General features: G+C 43.5%; 1 protein-coding gene across 1 annotated transcript in view; it reads left to right on the top strand.

Moving 5' to 3' along the window:
- KIAA0895 (KIAA0895 ortholog) overlaps nucleotides 1–23721 on the top strand; it is a 778550-nt gene that overhangs the window by 710998 nt on the left and 43831 nt on the right. The gene's annotated exons all lie outside the window — the stretch shown is intronic.

Below are 23721 nucleotides of genomic sequence, written 5' to 3'. Positions count from 1 at the left end.
TTTATGTGAAGTTGTTAAATCTCGCCATTTGTTCTTTACAAGTGGGTAGCGTCCCAAGCACCCTAATCCTGGAGTATATTCCTGAGAATGGTGGAACCAAAGGAAGCCCTGTCCCTGGAGGCCCTGTCCATTTTGTAATGAGTGATAAACGTATGAGGTTTGGACCAAGTAGCAGCTGCACAAATGGTGTCCAAAGGTAGACGGGCTGTGTGGGCTAAAGATGTAGAAACAGTCCTGGTAGAATGAGCTTTCACCTCACTTTCTAAAGGTTGTTTAGCTGAAGAATATACAAATTTTATACAGTCAGAAATCCATTTGGACAATGTAACTTTGGATACCGACAAACATTTATTGTCGGCATAGGAAACGAATAGTTGATCAGATTTCCTAAATTCTTTTGTTCTGTCCAAGTAAAACCTCAATTGTCTGTGAACATCAAGCTTATGTAACATGTACTGCATTCTGTTAGCATAATGTCTGAAAAAAGTAGGAAGGTCAATAGACTGGTTCAAATTTGCCTCGGAGCAGACCTTAGGAAGAAAGGTTGGATTTGTTCTTAAAGACACTCTGTCTGGGTAAAAGACTAGATATAGAGGCCTGATAGAAAGTGCTTGTAGTTCAGAAACTCTATGAGCCGAAGTAATAGCCACCAGGAAAATTGTCTTCCAAGAAAGGAACTTCAAAGGACAAGATGATGCAGGCTCAAAAGGTGGAAGAATGCGTTGAGATAGCACCAAATTCAGATTCCAGGGAGTAACAGAGGATGTCTGATAGGTGGCGTAAGGTGATGAGTTCCTTTTAAAAAAGCTTTACATAATCTGTGGGACATAATGTTTGAACCACTGCATCCCACATGGAAGTTAGATATGGCAGCCAATTGAACTCTTATCGTAGAAGCTGCAGCACCATCGTGAAAGAGCGAAGTCAAGAATTCCAGAATACTATGAATAGGGGCAACGTAGAGATCAATACCATGCTGAAAAGTCCAGTGAACAAATCGCCTCCATTTGCTATTATAAAGTTTCCTGGTGGAGACTGTGAGAGGAAACTAAAATATGTTGAACCGCTGGAGACAAATCATGTGACCTGGCTAGGTTGGGAAGTGGAGCAGCCAAGCTGTCAGTTTGAGAGAGACAAGAGAGGGATGAAGAAGTCCCAACAAATGAGTCAGAAGGTCTGGCACTGGGTCCAGAACCCAAGGTTCTTCCACTTAGTATTGCTGTAGGAAGGGGAACCATATCTGCCGTGGCCAAAATGGGGCTATTAGAATAACAGTTCTTTCCAAGCTTTTGGCTTTCTGTAAGAATCTGGGGATCAGAGGGATTGGAGGGAAGGCATAAAGGAGACCCGAGGGCCAATTGTGTACAAGTGAGTCCCTTGGACTGTCCCCCGATGGGGAATACAGGGCAAAGTAGCTTCTGCATTTGGCATTCATCGGGGATGCAAAAAGGTCGCAGCAAGGCTGGCCCCATCTACAGAATATCCTTTCCGCCACTTGTTCTTTGAGGGACCACTCGTGAGGCAACAGAATGGCTCTGCTCAGTTTGTCCGCTATCATTTTGGGTGACGCGGGTATGTGCGTTGCTATGAGATAGCACCCGGTGGATACAGCCCACTGCCAAACTCTCAGGGCCTCTTGGCATAAGGGGTAAGACTTGGTTCCCCCTTGCTTGTTGATGTACCACACTACCGACATGTTGTCTGTCTGTATTGCAATTGTCTCTCGAGGTAGAGAGTCGTGAAAGTGTTGCAACGCTAGAAACACCGCTCTCAACTCTAGGACATTGATGTGCAAATAAGATTCCATGTCTGACCAAGTGCCTTGGACAGTTCTTCCCTGAAACACTCCCCCCACCCTATCAGGGAAGCATCCGTGGTCACTGTGGCTGTGGGAGGGGGAAGTATAACTGGGCGACCTACAGTAACTTGGTGGCTGTTCAACCACCAAAGAAGGTCCTTTTTGCAAGCATTTGTCAGAAGAATCTTGTGTGACATTGGAAGCTGTTGATAAGAGCACTGTGTGAATAGTAACCATTGGAGTATCCTCATGTGCATTCATCCCAGAGGAACCGCTATGAGTGTAGCTGCCATGGTGCCTAACAGCTTCAGAACCTGGAATGCCGGAACTCTCCTTTCCGTTAACAAATGGGACACTTGACTTCGCAAAGATATCACTTTTTCTTGAGGCAATCTGACCAGGGAGGTGGTGGTGTCTAGACCTGCTCCTGTAAAGGAAATATGCTGCAATGGCAATAAAGCAGATTTTTCGAAATTTAAGGTTATGCCCAACCTGGAACACAGGTTGATAGTCTAATCTCTGGCGTGAATTAGTTGATGCCTGGTGGTGGAGGTGAGGAGCCAGTCATCCAGATATGGAAACACCCGGAATCCTAAACATCTCAGGTGAGCCGTGACCACTGTCATACATTTGATGAACACTCTGGGGGCTGTGGTGAGACCAAAGGGCATAGCTCGGAATTGGTAGTCACTGGCCTCCAGCCGGAAACACAAGTGATCTCTGGATGGCCTGGCCATTTTGATGTGGTAGTACGCATCCTTGAGATCTATAGAGCACATCCAATCGCCCATTTCGAGAAACGGAAGTATCGATTAAAGCGTGATTATCCGGAACTTTTCCTTTTTGACAAAGGTGTTTAGTCTGCTGAGGTCTAAGATGGGCCTCCAATCCCCTGTTTTCTTTGGAACTAAAAAGAACCTGGAGTAAGTTCTGGATTCTATCTGGTCTGCCGGGACTGGCTGTGTGACTCTTTTTCTAGCAGCCTTTGAATTTCTATGGTTGCTAGATTCTGCAGACTGGGTGGAATGTCTGGGATTCTTGTATGAATGGAAGAGGATACTGAAAAGGGAGTGATGTAACCTCTGGTAATTATGCTTTTTACCCAAGAATCTAATGTAATTCCTAGCCAGGCGTCTGGGTATAAAGCTAAGTGACCCCCGACTGCCTCCAGAGCAGGACGGTCAGGCCTCCTCTCAGGAGCGCTGATAGAGCTTGCCAAGGAACTGCTCCCTGTTACCCTGGCTCTGCGGACCCCCTCTGCCGCCTGGGTGGCGTCTACCATTATATCCCCCTCCTCTGCCCCTGGAGCGGGGTTCACTACATGTGTTCTGGAAAGCTCCTTGGGACTTTTGGAACCACATTTTTCCACCTTTCTGCCCTTTGGGGTATGGTCTAGTGGGGGTGGAAAAACAGACTCCTACGGCAGATAGAGTCTTTCCTTCCTGCTCACACTTAGTCAGTGTCTCCTTGACTTTAGGCCCAAACAAGGAAGAGCCATCAAATGGGGTATTAACAAAGCAAGACTTGAAGGCTTCCGCAAAGGAGCATAAGCGCATCCAGGATTGCCTCCGCAGAACTATCGCTGAACCTGCTGCCTGGCTCGATCCATCGGCTGCATAAGAAATTAGCTGCATGGACGAGTTCACAGTAGAATTAAGGGTGTTAAGCTGTGCCTTTACTTTCTCAGAAACAGCATCATCTGTTTTGCCCTGTAGAGTATCTCCAGTATCTCCAAGCTCTTTGAGGAGATCTCGTTGAAAACGGGTAAAGTGGGTTAAATAGTTGAGCGATCTCATTGCAAATGTCAAAGAACTAAAGATGCGTTTCCCGTATCTGTCCATAGTTCGAGAGTCATTATTAGGAGGATGAACAGAAGAAGAAGAGATTTCTGACATCTCTTTCTTGGTGGCCGCCACCACCACCATGGCATCAGTGGGGACTCCCTTCATAAGAAAAGACATGTCTTGAGGGGAGGTGATAAATTTGTTGGGCCTCCGAGGGACCGGTTCCATGGAATCAGGAGACCCCCATGCCCTTCGAGTGACCAAGTCCATTAATTTGTCAAAGGGCGGAGTAATCCAGGAGGTGGAAGGTTGAGACCCAAAGGCCTTCAGTAGTACTGACTCATCCTCAGTAGGGGTAAGGGACTGCCAGTCACCCCTCTGCCTTAATATTTCCAGGATGTCTGCAAGTGAGACATCCTCAGAGGAGGACTGTGGGGACCCTTCTGATTCCTCTAAGTCGGTGTCTGATGTTAAGGATTCCTGAGGGGAATCTAAGTGCCTCCTCTTGCACAGTCTCTTTCTGGGGACTTCATCAGTGGGGGCGTCTGGTGAAGTCTCAGTCAAGCAGGGGTCACCCAATGGGTTTACCTGAGGCTCTGGGTCTCGACGCTTGGTGGGGACCTGTGGTGTAGGGACAGAACACGGCCGTTTAGGGGAGGAAGAGGAAAGATCCAAAGAGGTAAGGGTCTTAGCAGACATGACCCTCCTCATGGCATCGAAGGCACCGGTTTCCCGACCCAAGGAGTCCGCCGGTTCTGAAGAAGACAGCAACCTCCCAGGGGCCAAGACCACTGGCTCCGAACCAGAGGGCGGAACCAAGCTCATCTGCGCCAAAGCCCCTAGAGGAAGAGTCAGAACCGAAGCGTTGGTTTGACTCTCTCCCCAGGAACCAGTGAGAGAGTGTCGACTCTTCGATTGGAACTGAAGAAGTCAAGGTCGACGGGGCCGAGGGCACTGGAACAGGCCTTGGCTCCGAGGGTTCCACCACTATCAGATCCTCTCTTTCTGGTTCCGAAGGCTCAACTGGCTTCGGAGGAGCAGAAATCGTGGTGGGGGGGTCGTAGGCTTTGAAGCCAGTTGGGTCGAAGCTGAAAGCAATTTGGCCAGGGCCGGGTTCACCAAAAGTCTCTGCACCACGCGGTCCACGTCGATGTCGGAAAGGGTACTGAAAGAACGGGTCGAAGGAGCCGAAGAAGCCACCAACTTAAGGATCAGGGACTTTAAAACTTCCGACACCAGCTCCAACACTATGATTTGGCTCCAAGGTAAGATTTTGGTGCACGGCTCCAAAGGCTGCAGAGCCGGTGACCGAGTCTTCCCAGAGGTGCTCGGAACAGAAGACTTGTGCTCAGATGACACCTTAGAAGACTTCGACCCCTTCGAAGACTTGGAGGTCTGGTCAGTCTTGTCTAATGCTTCTTGAAAATCTGCCTTCAACAGCCCCCTATCCACCAATTTCCTTTGCCTTTCTATTAAAACCCTGCCACTGAAGGAATGGCAGATCTTCTTGCAAATGTAGTGGACCCAAGCAGTACACACAAGAAACGTTATTATCAGTGATGGACATCTTCTGTCCACAGCCACACCTTTTAAATCCTGATTTTTGTTTCTCAAACATTATATAAAGAAAATAAACGCAAATATCAGATCCCTGATAACAATATCAATAAAGTCGAAAAACCACTAACTCCTTGGAAAGTTCAGATCTCTGAACTGCAAATGACTACAAGAATTATTTTACACAAAAAGCATTCAAATACAACAATTCTATGAAAATAAGGGGATAGGGAATTAAATTTGACAGAGCCCTGTCAAGAAAATGCAACTCAAGAAAGGCTAAAGGCCTAGGAGCAACCGCTCCAAATTAGAAGACAAAAATATAATATCCAGCTAACTCACTGAACAAGAAATACAAAAAATATGAGAAGTCTCACAATATCAGATCCCTGATAGTCTAAATAAGTAGTTTTAAATTCTTTTAAGAAGAAAAAAAAGGTTACTGGCCCGAGATTCCTATGAAGATTGTGTGATCCGTTGCAGCGGCAAACTAGATCTGGGGGTTGGTAGGAGAGCATCATGGGATAGGGACTGTGTCTCGACCTACTGAAAGATCTTGAGCTTGGAAAGTGGCTGACTTGGTGACGATTGATCGGCTCTGAACCCACGTGTAAAGAAGAAACTGCGAGATTGAACAACTTCACATGCAATATTTGGGGCCTTGATACCTTTTTAGGACAGATTCCTTCTGGGTCATCTGTAAATCTCTATAGAGTAATTCCACTTTTATTTGATATGTTTACAAATCAAGAGGCTGGGCGCCAGATATTTCAGCTATGCAAAGGGGCTGTTCTAATCTGGCATTGGGCTACCCAGCACAATATCACAGCTGTTTGTTGTACATTTTCTAGGCTTGTAGTGATAGTTAGGAGATTTGCGCAGCAGACAACTCTGGCCTATTAAAAGAAAGCTCAGTCTATTAAATTTTTCAAGGCAATATTTAAAAGTGGTGCATAATAGAAGCCATTCTGTTTGTTTGTCATCCAAAAATCTGTTCCAAGCTTTTTGTTCCCTCGATACAGTGACAGTGTTGAGAACTAGACACTTTCTCATTCTTATGGACCCAGCACTTGCTTAATACTTTTCTCACATTCCCACTGATCCAGAAAAGAACTTCTCAAAGTAAAACAGGGCAGATCCAGCCTTATAGTAATAGCTCCTTTTTTGGCCAAGTTAACCATTGATCTGATAAGACTAGGTCTGTCTTCAGTAACCCTAGGACCGATGCTGCAGGGTTTAAAACTATTAGATAATTTTTTTCCATACTGCATGGAGCCTTCCCCTTCCCCATCATGCACCACTTGTCTCACATTTTCAAGTTTTTCTTTACCACATTTTGCAGTTATTCAGAAAAAAATGGCTCCAGGCTACCTCACTTTGTCTTTGGTGGGCTTCATTGAATATGTGGTTGTCATACCTCTCAACCTCTTAGTGCAAGAAACCTGGACAAAGCCAGATATAATGGAGGACAAAGGCCCAAAAATAGGGACAGATTTTAAATATTGCTTCTATAAACTTACAAAGCTACTAGAATAACAGGTTTTGGATTATTATGTATTTTCTGAAGGATATGAAGTCTGAAACTCAAATGCCTGTCATTATTTAATATTATTTAGTGACTTCAATCCCCAAGGATTTGCCAAAAAACCATAAATCTGATGTTGTTAATCTTCTTTCCATTCATCACTGATGGAACCGAGTCGGCCTATTACCAAGCTCGTGCCAGCCAAAAAAACTCTCGAGCTCTCTACCCAGAATGCCCTTCTCCCTGTTTGCCATATTGCTGTAAAGCCGCTTTTCAGCCGAGCTCTCAGCTAAGTAAAATCTTTTTTGATATTTGTGTAAAAGTTTCTGGATAGCTTCATATTTTGCTAAATCTTTAGTATTTCTAGTGTCTCTTCTTTGATCTAACTGTATATTCTTCACTCTACCCATTGTTATTGTTGGTAAACAGAAGTACCATTGTTGGTATGGCCTTTTCCCTTACCCTTGTGGTATTTCTTCAATATCATAGCTGGTATTGCTTTCTCTTGCCTAACCTGTTGGCCTTTTATCTCTATTCAGGTGTTTCCCTTTATTCACATATGCAGTGTGTTGTAATTTTGGTATTTTTCTTGTAGTTTTTGAACTGAGTGACTTCATTATTGTTGGATTATACAGTTAGTTGTGGTGTCCTTTTTATTTAAAATGTCTGATAAGAAGGGTACCTCTGGCTTTAAGCATTGTACTTCTTCTAAGGGCAAGTTACCTAACAGTGACTTGCATGATGACTGTATATACTGTTTGGGAGTGGCCCACCATTTGGTGCAGCCTCCATGTGATATTCGTCAAAGTTTCAGCCAACGCACTGTTAATGAGCGCAAAAATAAACTCATTCTGAAGGGGTTACTCAAGTCTCCCTTCTCAGAGGCCATTTCTGCGATGGAGGTCTCAACCCCTCTTTCTAAGTACAAAAAGAAATCCCATTCTGTTCCTTCTTCACTACTGGGTGATCAGAGCAAACCTGGGAAATAACATGAAACTACAGATGCTGGACTGCAGAAAGAGGAAACCAGGCGAAGTCATAAAAACAGATACAAATTTAATACATAAAGTGCTTTTCGTCACAGTAGATTACTTTTTTTTTTTTAATCTGAAGAAGTCACAGTATCTACTGTGACGAAAAGCACTTTATGTATTAAATTTGTATCTGTTTTTATGACTTGCGCCTGGTTTCCTCTTTCTGCAGTCCAGCATCTGTAGTTTCGTGTTATTTTACTTCTTGGTTTGTGTTTGCTTGTTTCGCAAACCTGGGAAATCTAAGGTCCCTAAGTTATTGTCGGTGCATAAATCTGCTTCTTCGTTTCCAGCTTCCTCTGCTCCAACCGTCTCAAAACCTTCGATACACATGCCTGTATTGGCACAGACCCTGCCTCCAGCACCAGTTGTAGATCTTACTACGCCTATTTCGACTTCGGCACTTGTAGCTACTTCAGCTCAGGGCACACCTTCGACTTTGGTTTGCTTTTTGGAACCAATGTTTTCTCTGAGTGCCACTTCAGCACCAAGTGTTGTACTGACCTCACTGTATCTGACCCCTTTGCTTCCGGTCTCAAAACTAGAGACTTTGGTGCCAGAAAGCATTGCACCACGGACCCGATACTCCTCCTCAGTAGACCTGTTTCTGGGCCAAGTGTATATCCCTTTTCTCGAACGCCCTGACTCCCTGTCTGGAGTATCCACTAGATCCACCAGGAGCCTTTCTGAACATGACGTGGTGCATCTTGTGGACCAGCTGTTGGTAGCCAGGGGGATTCCATCACTTTCTAAAACCCATCCACCAGCTGGACTTGGGTTGCCTTATCCACAGACTGCATCTTACACTCCTCCTTCGACCATCTCGGTTCTGAAGCCTTTTGTTCCGACATCCTTCTTGAAACCCACCACTTTGGCACACCTCACTCTGGCTCTGAGTTTGTCCCTTTGGTCTTCGGTTCCCACCCAACCAGTCCTTCCTCAATCTGGGGATTGGGGGAATGGGTGTGTTGGCCCAGGGCACGGTGCCGACCTTTTCTTCTGTTCCCTCCTCAGCGCCGATGGCTGCATCCGCACGTATTTTGCTTAAGGCTCCACCCATGGGGCAGGTCTGCCAGAGCGGGGAGTGACCCTGGTCCCGAGGTTGTCTTTCTCGGTTTCAGGCTCCCATCCCTCTTTGGGCGGGCCTGCCTTCCGCATGATGGAGAGGGCTCTTGCTTCTGGTAGCACTCCTATGATGTCGGAATCCCAGTTTTCTCCTCCTGAGATGCAGCTCTGACAGACCCCCCCCCCCCGGACACCGGGCAGAGAAGCCACAGGACATCCCTGTTCAGGGTACCCACTCTTCCTAGTCCTCCTCAGATCCCCACTGAGGAGCCCCCTCGAAAGAAGACGTGCAAGAGGAAGCACGTGGATTCACCTGAGGAGTCCTTAATGGAAGACATGGATTACGATGATGGTGAAGGGTCCCCACAGTCACCTCCTGATGATGTCTCCTTCGAGACATCCTGGAAATGTTAAAACAGAGAGGTGACTGGAAGCCCTCCAACCCTTCATCTGAGGAGTCTGTGTTCCTGCAGGCTTTTCGTGCCCGGCCATCTATCTCTTGGGTGACCCCGCCTGCCGACAAACTCGTCCAGCTCATCGTGCAATGTGCGTGGAAGAACCCTGATTCCATTGAGACGATCCCCTGGAGACCAGACAAAATTCTGTCCCCTCCTGCTGAGAATCCGCACTGGTATAAAGAGTTACCAGTTGATGCTGTGGTGGTCACAGTGGCCACGAAAAATGACTTGGCTGAGGAAAGTCCCGCTGTTCACCCACTCAACATTGAGTCCCAGGCAGTGGACAGACTTGGAAAATGTATTTTTGCATAAGGGACCTTTGCTGTATGGTCCCTGAATTATTTGGCACATTTTACGAGGCTCCAGAGGGACTTGATCTCCAAACTCTCTGGGACACTCGCAGGACAGTTATCTAACGAGGTCAGGGACAAAGTGGACTCACAGTTAGCAACCCTGGAATCAGTATCCAACTCGTCCATGAGGTTGCTCTCACATGCGATTGAATGGGCGGCTAGAGTGGCATGCTCAGGCATTATTATGAGACGTCATGCCTGGATGCACATCTGTGACCTCGCGGATCCCTTCAAGTCTTCCTTTCTGAATGCTCCCATCGAAGCTTCATCCCTGTTTGGCTCCAAGGTGAAGGACACGCTAGCCAGGTGCGAGCAAGACAGAAAAACCCTGTCTGCCGTAGGCCTATGATTTTCCAACCCTCAATGTACCTTCTTCAGGAATCAGAGGAGTGGAAAAATGTGGCATAAGAAATCTCAGGGTACTTTCCGTGCCACATGTGGTGATGATACTCCCAGAGGCAGATGGAGTAACAATTCTGGAAGACACCCCTATAGAGGCAGAGGGGGTCCTCGCAACCAAGGCTCCAGGGACTCTTTCTCTGGACAGCGTTATCAGCATTCCTGAGGGGCTGCCTGATTGCTTACCTCTGGAAGCAGTCGGGGGTAATTTCTCTCTGCACCAAGCTGTGTGTCACTCTATTACCACCAATCGTTGGGTGCAGAAGATTATCACCAGAGGTTACACTGGGATATCATCTAATATCGTCAGGGATATCATCTAAAGATATAAGAAAAGACTGTCAAAGTATGTTTGTACTACATGTTTAATCCTAAACTTCTCACCTGTGTGCCTAGTCTACCCTCTTACTTGTCTACTATAAATCTGCCTCATCACCTACCCTACAGTTCCTTACTTTTTATTACCTTTTTTACTTACCTGCTGTATTTCTACTTTACTGATGTTTTCTTTCTGAGCCATTATCTACTACTTATTCTACACAGCCACACACCTCCCCCCCCAACCCAATCATAACTTGTTCCTCTCTCCACCCAATCCTTAATAGTCTCCTCCCTCACCCAACCATCTGCTATCCAGAACACACACCTTCTATACACTCTCTATCATGTACACAACAACCCTTCCCTCTGCTACTACTAACTCTTCTAACTACTCTTTCCTCTACCCTATCTCATAACTTCTACTTATCATGTACAACCACACCTTCCCTGCCTCTACTAACTCTTCTAACTTCTCTTTCCTCTACCTATCTCATAACCTCCTATGAACAATCCTTACATCCCACTTTTAGCATCCCATGCAAGTAATATACAGTAACTTTTATCTTGAACCAAAATATCATTGTCTTTCTCATATTAAATACCTTATTCATAGCCTTACAAAACATAATTACTATTGCAAACCCTCACAATTTGGCCACCTTATATTAAGTTTCTCATTGATTGATGGAAATACTAAACCCCCAAATCTCTCCATCTAAACATTCATAGTAACTGCAATAAAATCCCTGCTCCTCATGCTCTCCTAGAAGTCCAACAATTTGACATTCTCTGGCTATAACATCCTTAGACAAGACCGCTAAATAAAAAAGGGGCGGAGTAGCTATAGTCTTTAAAACTGGACTGGAAGTAAGTAAAACAAATCATACCCTTCCTAATGACATTAATGCTGAAATTATTATTTCCAAACTTTTCCTCAACCCTCACAAAACTATCAATGTTATCTGTACTTATCTTCCCCCAGGCAACAATCCTACCATATTAGAAGATCTACTAAACTGGTTCTCACTAAATCTCCTTCAAGAAACAATACTTTTAGGAGACTTTAATATTGATTGGAACTTATGTAAACAAACCAATCCATCTACCCTTATTAATTTTGCAGTTCTATCAAAACATTAACTCCCCAACTAGAACAAACAAAATTAATAATAAAGAAACCATACTTGACTGGATCTTAACAAATAGTCCCCAACAAAAATATTCAACAGGAACCCTCCCAGATGACCTTTTGTTACTCTAACTCATATATATTAGACATAAAACACAACTAGCTATACCTCCCCTAATTCGCTTAACCCGCAGCAAAAAAAACATTTTGAATCCAATCAGTTTGAAAATGAACTTAGGCTAGTTAACTGGTCACCTCTTAAAAGTCTCCCTATAGATGAAGCTGTTAACCAGTTTAATAATACTTTTCTTACCATTCTTGAACATCATGCCCATGAAATGTAGGACAGCTCAATGGCTCACAAGCAAAACTAGACAACTAATCCTTAGTAGGAATAATGCCTGGACTAAATGGCGAACCACTAAAAACTCTCTTGATCATCTTACCTTTAAACAAAAAAGAAACATGACAAAGCTAGCTATCTTAAAAGATAAAAGAACTTACCACCAACCACATAAATTTTGGGATTATTAACACACTACTATCCCTGGCAAAGTTGCAACACCTAATCCACAAAACTTAAATCTTCAAACCCCTCAGCTGACAAATTACCAGGTGAATACCTCCAGCTAGGTGCAAATATCTCTATACAAATTAACAGGATCTTAAAAAAGTACTATACCTGCAGTCTGGAAAATCTCACACATCATCCCTCTTTTTCAAAGGGTGGATGATTTATTCCAACAACTGCAGCCCTATAAGCTGCTATCTCCTATTGCAAAAATAATGGAGAAATGTATCCACAAACAGTTGCTTAATCACCTCCTATGCAATAATCTCCTAGCTAACTGCCAACATGGGTTTCAACCATTCCATAGCACCACCACAGCCTTATTATCCTTCATAGACTCCATTAACAAAAATCGCAGTAATAATATTCTTTCTTCAGCATTCTTTGTAGACCTGTCAAAAGCCTTTGACATGGTCAATCACTAACTCCTCTTACATCGTTTAAAATCTCTCTCTCTCGACAATCTTACCTTAAACTGGTTCACATCCTATCTTCATAACCGGAAACAAGCTGTTTTATGGGACAACCATCTTTCTGAACTTTTCCCTACCACTATAGGGGTCCCTCAGGGCTCCATCTTAAGTCCTCTTCTATTTTCCATTTTTATTAACGACCTGCACCTTGCCACCCCTCTAACTACTTGTATTCAATATGCTGATGACACCACCATTATTTGCTCTGCCACAGACCAGGCTGACCTCCTTCACCACTATAGAGAAATGGTTCTCTAATCATTGTGTCCTCCTCAACCCTAAGAAATGTCTCCAGACCAAACAACCAAACTCTTTGGTATTACTATTGACAACCTACTAAAATTTGACTTTCATATCAACTCTATCATAAAAACAACTAACAGAAAGCTAGGTTCTCTCTACAGAATCAAATCTTTCCTAACTCCTGAAGCTAGAACTACCATAGCTAGTACCCACCTAATCTCTACCCTATTATACGCTTTCCCCATATACACTAATCTTTCAAAACATAATCTCAATAACCTTACATCATCATACAACAATATTGCCAGATTTGCTACTGCCTCTCCATATAGAACACATCATTGCCTGAATCTCCTAAAACTAGGGTGGCTGGAGTTACCCCACCTAATTCAACTTACTATAGCCCACAAAGCCCTTCATCACCCTGACTTCTAATAAAATATTGATTCAAACTTCTGACTCCACATTTTCCAACTCAGTTGGCAAAATATGGAATAAACTTCCTCAAGACCTCAGCCCTAACTTCAATTCCACTATTTAAAACCAAACTTAAACACTTCCTAATCAACCACTGGCTATGCTCTTGCAATAACCCTAGCTGACCTTTTTTACTCCATCCCTTCTATTGCCCCCTCTCCTCTTTCTCCCAACTCTCTTATTTTTACACGTTCCATTTCTATAGGGTAACTGTCTCTCCCTTCTAAAAATAGACTTTACTCAAATTTTTATTGTTAAACTTATATATAATGTAATTAATTCTGTTACATACTAACTTACCTGATCTTGCTTACCTTCTATGTCTCTGTCTGATCACCATTGCCTGAACATCCTTAACTGTGGTTTAAACTCCTTATTGTACATTCTTGTATTATATATTTGTCAAGTAGTAGATAGCAGAGCTTTTCTCCCCGGGCCTCCACTGAAAATGGACATGTATCCAGTTGGACTAGCCCAGTTAACAAATGTAAAATAAAATAAAAATAAATACACCATTCCCCTTTCTTGTCAACCAAATTTTCCAAGAAAACTTCCCGACATGCCACCCAGTCAAAGTGAAGCAGCAGCTTCCGAGATTATAAAGCTGTCTCAAAAAAGAGTCATCCAACCAGTCCCACCAGACCAGCACAGATCCGTATTTTACTCAAAATTATTTTTGGTGCCAAAAAAGACAGGGGACTGGAGACTCATTTTGGATCTCAGCAGCGTAAACAAGTCTGTCACCCAAACCAATTTCCAGATGGTGACGGTTCAGTCCATCCTTCCCTTTTTAAGAGAAGGCAATTGGAGGTGCTCTATAGATCTCTGGGACACGTATTACCACATCAAGATGAACAAATGCTCCAGGAGTCTGCTTCGCTTCCAGCTAGGAGCCAGTCATTACCAATTCTGTACCCTGCCATTCGGTCTCTCTACAGCCCCCAGAGTGTTCATGAAATGCATGCCAGTGGTAACAGCTCACTTGAGAGTAAAAGGATTCTGGGTGTTTCCATATCTAGACGACTGGCTCCTTACCGCCCCACCAAGCATCTTCTGGTAACTGCCATACAACATACTCTCTCGCTGGTAAAATTGTTGGGAATAACGATACATTGGGAGAAATCAAATCTTATCCCTACACAACAAATAGAGTTCATTGGAGCAGTGTTCAATACTCAGTCCTTTCTGGTATCACTCCCTCTTCACAGGCTCCACCGATTGAAGCTTCAAATCCAAGTGATCCTTTCTCAAACATCAGTCCCTGCAAGATAAGTTCTCCAAGCTCTGAGTTCTATGGCTGGATCAGTTCCAATAGTCCCTCTAGCAAAGTTCCTTATGTGAATTCTGCAATAGCTCCTTCTGTGTCAGTGATTCCCAAACTGTCATCCCCTGGATTACAAGATTCGAATAACCAACTCCTGCAAGCAGGACCTGCTTTGGTGGATGAGGCCAAGTGAAGATCTTTGGAGCTGACCTTTTCAACTCGCATCCCACAGCCATTGTGACCACGGATGCTTCCCTGATTGGGTGGAGGGGCCATTTTTAAGGAAAGACTGTCCAAGGCACATGGTCCACCTTGGAGGCCTACCTGCAAATCGTGTCCTAGAACTGAGGGCCGTGCTGTTAGCGTTGCAAACATTCCATGTGGCTGTCCCCTCCAGGAAAATTGCAGTCCAATCAGAGAGTATGTCAGTGGTCTGGTACATCAACAGACAAGGAGGAACCAAGTCATACTCCCTTTGTCGAGAAGCCATGAGAATCTGGCAGTGGGTGATAGCTTCCAACCGCTTTCCAATAGCAACACATATCCTGGAGAGCCCCAACGTGATTGAAGACAAACTGAGCAGATGCATCCTCATGCCCCACGAGTGGTCCCTCAACCCTGAGGTGGTGTCTGTAATGTTCATCCACTGGGGCCAGCCTTGCTGCGATCTTTTCACCTCCCCATCAAACACCAAGTGCAGCAGCTACTTTGCCCTACTTCCCCTGCAGGGGAGTCACCGAGGGACGCTCTGATCCATGATTGGCCCATGGGACTTCTCTACTCCTATCCTCCAATTCCTCTGATCCCACAATTTCTAAAGAAAGCTCTTCAGTTGAGATGCAAGGTGATCCTCATAGCCCCATTCTGGTCTCGACAAGATTGGTTCCCCTTTCTTCGGCCTCACCTAGTATTCCTGCCGTGGATTCTGGACACTCAACCAGATCTGATCACTCACCCCCAAGGGCTGAGTCACCCGAACCTGTCCACTCTCAAGCTGACACCTTGGTTTCTCTACTTCTGCTAGTCGCCAGGCAGGCTAACCTCTCCTCACTTGTCAGAGACATCATTCTGGCCTCGCACAAAACATCCACCAGAAGACTATATCAGGATAAATGGAAACAGTTTTCCATTTGGTCCAAGGATAAAATGCTAGACCCGTATTCGGCTCCAGTTACTGCAGTGCTTAAATATTTGGCTAAGTTTTTTGATAACATAGCTTCTGCCTCTACAGTTCATGTACATCTACCAGCAATTTGCATCTTCCACAATGGTATAGATGGTACCCCTTCTTATTTCATTATGCCTTTGCAAGGATTTCCTCAAAGGGACCTCTCATCTCAGGCCTCCTCTCAGACAGCCTGTAGTACCATGGAGCCTCACTTTACTCCTCCAGTCTTTGACTCAAAAGCCCTTTGAGCCTGCGGCTAAGTGTAACCTAAAGTTTTTGTCTTGGAAATCTTTGTTCCTGGTAGCCATTACCTCTGCCAGAAGAGTCTCAGAGCTCCAGGCCTTGTGTATCAAGAGGCCCTACCTGGTCTTTCACAAAAACAGAGTGTCACTTCGAACGAATCCATCCTTTCTTCCCAAAGTGGTTTCTGAATTCTCTATTAACCAGTCCATTCATCTACCAGTGTTCTTTCTGAATTTTGCCAATAGAGGAGAGTATTGCCTTCACACCTTAGATGTACATAGACAATTAAAGTTTTATCTAGACAGGACCAAACCTATCCATAAATATGAACAGCTTTTCATCTCCTTCTCGGGACCCAAAATGGGAGAGGCTGTTTTCAAGGTTATATTATCAAAATGGCTAAGGGACTGCATACGTGAGATTTATTCCTTCCATAATGAATCCATGCCAAAGGTTAAAGCCCACTCCACTAGATCCATGGCTAATTCTATAGCATTCCATTCCAGGGCATCCATTGATGACATATGCTCAGCAGCTACTTGGGCTAAGCCTCATACCTTTATCAGTCATTACAAATTGGACCTGATCTCCAGGGGGAGAGCTGCCTTTGGTTCAATGGTACTCAGGAATGTTCTTCCATAGGGGCCGCCCATGGACCTCAAGGTAGCTTGGGATTCTGTCCCATCAGCGATGAATGGAAAGAAGATTAACAACATCAGATAAAGAAATTATGTTGTACCATAACGTTCCATCTATGTTGTTCATCTTCTTTCATTCATCACTTCCCACCCTCCCCCCCCAAAGGCTCCTGGGGGATGCTTTGGGTCTAAATGGTGCAGTAGGGTACTTGCGTAGAAGTGGCCTCGGCTTTACTTACTTTCTTAGTAAACTCGAACTGATGTAACAGGGAGAAGGGCATTCTGGGTAGAGACTTAGCTTGAGAGTTTTTTTGGCTGGAGCGAGCTTGGTAATAAGCCAACTCGGTACCGAGGGCTCGGTACCGAACCCATCAGTGATGAATGAAAGAAGATGAACAACACAGATGGAACGTTATGGTAAGACATAACTTTATTTTGTCAGGAACTGACCAAGAATATGAGGCAAAGATCTGGACATTCATCGAAACTCTGGACAGTTGAGAGGTATGGTGGTCGGTGTTCTGTGTGATTACAAATTATTTCCTTTTTTGTTTTCTACTCGTTCTGTTTTCAGTTTTGAACTGAAACGAAGTTGTTTGAAACTTCTCTGTCAGAAAGTCCTTTCTGTAACTCTCAACCTTCATACTCCAAAATGTGGAACACTATCTCTTATAATGTGGAAGAAATTGGCAAAATGTCAAACACTTACTGAAAACTTAAGATTGGAAGCTCATAGGATTGTTAAAATGTGATCCAATGTTGCCTGTTTTTGTCTGATTCAACATGTGAGTTGTTGGGTCTACCTGACAACGTCGAAAGCTGACAACGCCGACGATGAGAACACCGACACGAGACTATCGAAACTGAGATGACCGACGGATAAAAACCCCGACGCTGAGAACACCGACATGTGAAAAGGCTGTGTAAGTATGCGGTAGTGAAGGACGTTAGGGGGCGAGTAAGGTAAGTGTGCGATATTGACGGACTCTAGGGATAGGGGTGGGTTAAGTGAGTTAGGGCGCGGGTTAGGTGAGTGTGCGATAGTGACAGTCTTAAGGGTTAGGGGCAGGTTAAGTGAGTTAGGGTTAGGGCGCGGGTTAGGTGAGTGTGCGATAGTGACAGTCTTTAGGGTTAGGGGCGGGTTAAGTGAGTTAGGGTTAGGGCTCGGGTTAGGTGAGTGTGCGATAGTGACGGACCTTAGGGTTAGGGTTTGGGTTAAGGTTATAGATAGTTGTGTATGTAAGGTTTAGTGTGGGTTTGTAAGGATTTTGGTGTGCTTGTGTTGTGTGTGTGGTTTTTGGACAGGGGATTTGTTTTGTTTGTTGATTGTCGGGATTGTGGTGTGTCGGGCATGTGAGGTTTCGTGTTTGTGAACTTTCGGTTATGTGGTGTTGGTGATTTCGTTGTCGGTGTTGTCAGGTAGACCCGAGTTGTTGGATCTGGTCAGATTTGACCTACGTGCCTTATACCGTAGTATTGGATCCTAGAACTCTGACTCCTCTATCCACAGTTTCCCTCTCCTGCCTGAATTACCTCAGATCTTGTTTTCTGCCTGCTTAACCAGACCGAGAGCGCCATTCTCTTTTCCCTATAAATGAATATTTTGTTCCTTCCTTTAGCTGTAGGTACATTTTTTTAGTGATAAGTAATAGTTTTAGTGTTACTCTTTGGTATTTAAGATAGCTTACAGAGTTAGGGTACTTTTTTTTGTAGAATCTGTACTGTGTGTAGTGTATTTGCTTAGCTTTTTGGACTAGATATTTAGGTAGTTGTATGTGAATCAACATTTGTATCGGTAAGTTGTATATGCATCATGCAGTTATTTATAAATGTGGGGCTTTTCTCCCCGGGCCTCTGCTGAAAAAGGACATTTTGTCTAGTCAGACTTTCCCGGTAAACAAATGTAAAATAAAATAAAATAAATAAATAAATAAGTTGTGTATATAGATGTAGTTAGAAATATAATGCTTTTATATTGATATAGATTCAAAATTTTCTTCTGATGTCATAAAAGTCTATAGGCTTCAAAAAGTGTTCCTCCTATGGGTATAAAATCCCAGCTCAAGACCCACATTTTGTGTGTGTACTGTTTGGTGCCTTCCCACTTGCTGGACAACTGCAGTATTTGTGCTGCTTTCAGCGCAAGGTCTCTCCAAGGATGGAAAGACAAACTAATTTTGAAAGGCTCTTTCCCCTTCAGACAGGGTTCAAAATGTCTTTGGATATAAAGGCACCCTGTGCCCCTCCTTCCTCTGACAAGAAAGAGGAAAAACAGAGAAAAAGACAGAGACAAACCAAAGGACATACAGTCAGACAAAAGTTAAGAATGACTCGACTAACCCAAGAAGAGATCTCTGGATCAATCTGCTATTTCAGGTCCGTCACCTAAGATAATAAGGGAGTCAGATCCTACTACTTCCAGGATCCGAACTCCCTCTCTGAAAACTTCCTTTTCTTCAGGGCCAATCAGTCCTAGCCTTCATTCCCCAGTTCTTTAAAAGCTTCCATCAAGGCCTACATCAGTAGTTTCCTCTTCGAGGTTTGGTGGGTCTGCTAGAAGGTACAATTCATTCTGCATCTGCTGAGGAAGGATGATTGGATGAGTTCTAATCAATTTTCAGGGCACCTACTATCATATTAAGATCTAGCAACAATCCAGGAGATTCCTCCTTTTCCTTACTGAAGCTAGTCACTATCAGTTCGGAGCATTGCCATTTGGTCTCATCACAGTCCCGTGGGTGTTCACCAAGATAATGGCAACCATTACAGCTTACCTCCGGCTAGAAGGGATCCAGGTCTTCCCATATTTTGACAATTGGGTTGTAACTGTTACCTCCAAGGATCAACTATTGAAACATCTGTCAGTCCTTCTATCCCAGGTAACTCACTTGGGTGTTTTGGTAAACTTCAACAAAAGCAAGCTATCACACTCTGAGCATAGAATTCATAGGATGCCACATAGATACAGTGCATCAGGTAGCAAAACTTCCCCTGACACAAGTCAAATCCTTAAGGTCTGTAGATCTCCTAGTGATAAAACACCCTCGGCTTCAAGCATGACTCATTCTATGACTAATGGTCTCCTTTATAACTCTGGTTCCTTTCGCCAGATATAACAAGAGAGTTCTACAGTGGACAGTAGCTGTACAATGATCACAAAAGCTCCATTCTCTTCACAACAGGATTCACCTGACTCAAGTCTGTAGAAATCATATCTAGTGGTGAGTTTCATCCAAGACAGTTCTTCATGTCAGACCCTTCCATCCTCTTACTCCTAAGGCCATAGTCACCACCTTCCAGGTTGGGTTTGGGATCATTTTGAAGAGAAGACAGTTCAAGGAACATGATCATCTATAGAGGCCAAACTTCACATCAGTGTCTTGGAGTTGAGGGTGGTCCTCCTAACTTTGCAGGCATTTCAGGACCTCCTACCCAAGAATGTGATAGCCATCCACTTGGACAACATGTCGATGGTTTGGTATATCAGCAAACAAGGTGAAACGCACTTGTACCCTCTTTGCCAGGAAGCCATGAGAGTTTGGCAATGGGTGATGTCTTCGAACTGCTTTCTAGTAGCAACATACATTCCTGGGCGTAACAATATTCTAGCGGCCAAACTGAGCAGAACTATTCTATTGCCTCATGAGCAGTCTCTCAACAGAACAGTGGCAACAGAAATTTTCAGCTGCTGAGGCCAACCTTGCTGCAGCCTCTTTGTGTCATACCTCAACAGCAAATACAGGAGTTACTTTGCCCTCATCCCTCCACAGGGACAGTAAGTGAGAGATACTCTAGTCTATTTTTAGCCCCCAGCCCTCCTGTATGCTTTTCCATCAATTATCTTCATCACCACATTCATTCAGAAAGCCATGGAGTGCAAAACTTGGGTAATCCTTATTGCCCCCTTCTGGCTTCGGCAGGTGTAGTCCCCCTTCCTTTGGCTTCATCTTCTGCACCCACCATGGGCTCAGAATCCTATTCTGGATTCCTAGATCACCCATCCAGGCTACTTCTAGTGAATCTCAAGGAATAAAAGCTGACTGCATGGTTTCTCTAATTTTAACAGTTGCCAGAGGTGTCAGACTTTCTATATAATCACTTCTTCTCAAAGGGACTTAACCAAGAAGATTTACAAAAGTAAATGGAAGTGTATTTTAGTGTGGGCCTCTTCAAATGGGCTAAACTCTTTCAGTCCCTTTGTCTGATATCTTGGAGTTTCTGTCTGAACTGTTTTAAGGCTGGCTCTAGTTACTCTACAGTTAAAGTCCAAATAGTCCCCATTTCAAATTTTCACATAGGAGACAATTGCTTCCTTACAGGAACATTGTTATCGAGACCCCCAGTTTGTGATCTAGTCCTTCCTTGGGATGTTAGTTTTACTTCAATCTCTAACCCAAAAACCCTTTGAGCTCATAGCTTCAGTAGATCTAAAGTTTATGACATGGAAGACTATCTTCTTGGTTGCTATTGCATGTGCAAAGTGTGTGTTGGAATTGCAAGCAATTCCATGCAGGCTTCCATTCCTTATTTTTCACAAGAGAATGTCACTGAGAACAGTCCCTTTCTTTCTTTCCAACGTAGTTTGAAATTCAACTTGCACCAACAGATTATTTGCCAGTTTTCTTTCCAAACTTTGCTAAAAGAGAATATACTCTTCATACCTTAGATGTTGATAGGCAACTCTAGTTCTAACTTCATCGTATTAAAGGTTTCAGAAAATCAGACCAATTGTTCATAACCTTCTCCAAGACAAAACTTGGACAACCTGTGTCTAAAGTAACTCTTTTGAAATGGCTAGAAGACTGCATTTCATTTGTTTATAAGTCAAAAAGTCTGTCCTTACAATCAAAGCCTAAGGCTCATTCTACCAGGGCAATGGGAACTTCAGCAGCATTTGCAAAAAGAGTATCAGTGACATATGCACTGCAACAACTTGGTCTTCAGCTCATAGTTTGTATCTCATTATAACTTAGATGTGTAGTCTAGGGCTTGCACATCTTTTTTCTATGCAATACTCAGGAATGCTCTTCTTTGAGTCCACCCAGGTCCCTCTTGGGTAGCTTGGGAATCTGTTCCACATGTTGAATCAGATGAAAATAGACAAAATTGAATACAAAAGTTATGTGCTTACTATAACAATAGATCCATGTTGTTTTATTTTTATCTGGTTCAACTCACCTCCCTCCTTTCCCTTGCCAAGTTGTCATTTATCGTTTCTAGGGACGTTCTCTGGACCCTGTCTGACCTTTTGAAATTCTTAGCTTATAAAGTGGTCTCTGCTTTCTCCTTCTTTATTATTTCCTATATATTTTACCACCAATTGAGGTTGGCCAGCAAACTCACTCTGAGGTAATTCAGGCAGGAGAGGGAAATTGTAGTTAGGGGAAGAGTCAGAACTCTCAGATCTGATACTATGGTATAAGGCACAGAGGTTGTATCCGACCAGATCCAACAACCCACATGTTGAAAAAGACAAAAATAAAATATCACAGATCTATTGTTATGATAAGTACATAACTTTCATTTACTTAATACTTACAAAACATGTTTTAATGAATCAGTATGATTCATTGTTATTTGCCATGGATAATAGTGAAAAAGTTATTAAGAATAAATGTGTGACAGACTTGTTTCAGTGTGGAACACTGAGGATCATGGACGTTTTAAGACTGGTAATGAGGTGTACTTGAGAGACATGGACCTTTCCATGAATGTTTGTACCACTGGGCCTAGGTTCCTTGTTTTACAATGTCTAAACCTCTGTTTTGAAAGTATGCCTATATTCGGCCTATTACTGCCAACCAACAGGCCCATGAGATTTCCAAAGTTCTTTTTTTGTTCAGATTTTAACCAGGATCCAAATCAGAAATGTCCTACAAAATGTAAACCATAATTACTGTTTCAAACTTGGTTTGTCTTCTAGATGGAAGGCAAATCAGTGAGCTGTGTTGCTACTTTCTCTACACTAAGTGAAGACAGCCCTCAGCCTTTACACTGGAAATGGTTCTGTCACATCTGACTTATCAAAAATTAATAAATTTAATTAAATTCTTTCTAATAAGGCTTTTTCTACTTCTGCCGTTTCAAGTATACTTTGCTAGAAACTTTAGATAAAAGTTCTCTAGGGCCTACTAGTCCAAATATATGTTTGAAGGAGGTTTTCTCACATTTGTGGAATTTATTAAAATGCCTACTGTGTTAGTTGTGGAATCTGCTAGCCCAGCAGTTACTGTTGATCAAGTGTCATCCTTTTGACTTCAGGCCACCCACAGCCAAGTTCCTACACTCACCACTTTTACCTAGTATAGATTATGCTAAGCTAAAGACTAATGTGAAAGCATAATGAATGAGATGTTGAGTCACTTGCACCAAGCAAGTATCAGGTTTCTACCAAAAGCATCCTTTTCTCCAACACCATTTTCCTGTGCCCGTGGCACTGGTACCAGCTCCAGTTTAATTTCAGCCTTTGCTGTCATGAAAATTTCAGTGTCAAACCCTCCAGCCTGTACTTTCCCGATGTCATATTTTCAGGCATTAATATTACCATTACTAATCATGTCACTTCAAGTTCCAAAAGTCTCAGCACTGGCCTTTTTAACATTGTTTCACCCATTGTCAGCTGTGACGGCACTGGGACTAATGCCTGGGTTTCTAGCAATATATTCATCATCCCTTCAATGTACAATAGCTCTGATATTGGTGCCTGTAGTGCCACTCCCATTATACATCCACCAGCCCTATCTTATATTATTTGTAAAGGGATTATTTTTGGTCCAAAGAGTAGGTCTAGTGGCTGAACCAGTTATTATTAGTGCTGCTGCTGAGCTGTTTAGTCCCACTGTTCCCAGCTAAATGAAGCTTGTAGTATTCTGATTCGCATCATCCCCTAAAGACGTAGGAAGCCAACTGTGGTTACATAGAGAGATAAAGGCCCGACTATGGTCCAGGTTCGATTTGCAGCTCAGGCATCTTATGGAGCTAACATGGAAGACAGGCATATCCATCCTGGGAGGAAGGTGTGAAGCAGCCAGTCAGTACCAGTTCAAGACTCTTTCCCTTTGGTCTTCTCTGTATCCCCAGTGTGTTCATTAAGTGCATGTTCCTATATCATCTCGCCAGAAATTGCAGAGGACAAAAATATTCCTATGTCTAAATGAATGGCTTCTTGCTGCCCAGTCTGTGATGGATCTGTTGAACATAAAGGATTCTGTGCATTTGTCATAG

The sequence above is a fragment of the Protopterus annectens genome, chromosome 3.part0 (genome assembly GCF_019279795.1).
Source record: "Protopterus annectens isolate FY-2018-M chromosome 3.part0, PAN1.0, whole genome shotgun sequence".
In the NCBI taxonomy this organism is placed as follows: domain Eukaryota; kingdom Metazoa; phylum Chordata; order Ceratodontiformes; family Protopteridae; genus Protopterus; species Protopterus annectens.
This window is presented reverse-complemented; position numbering and strand designations above follow the sequence as displayed.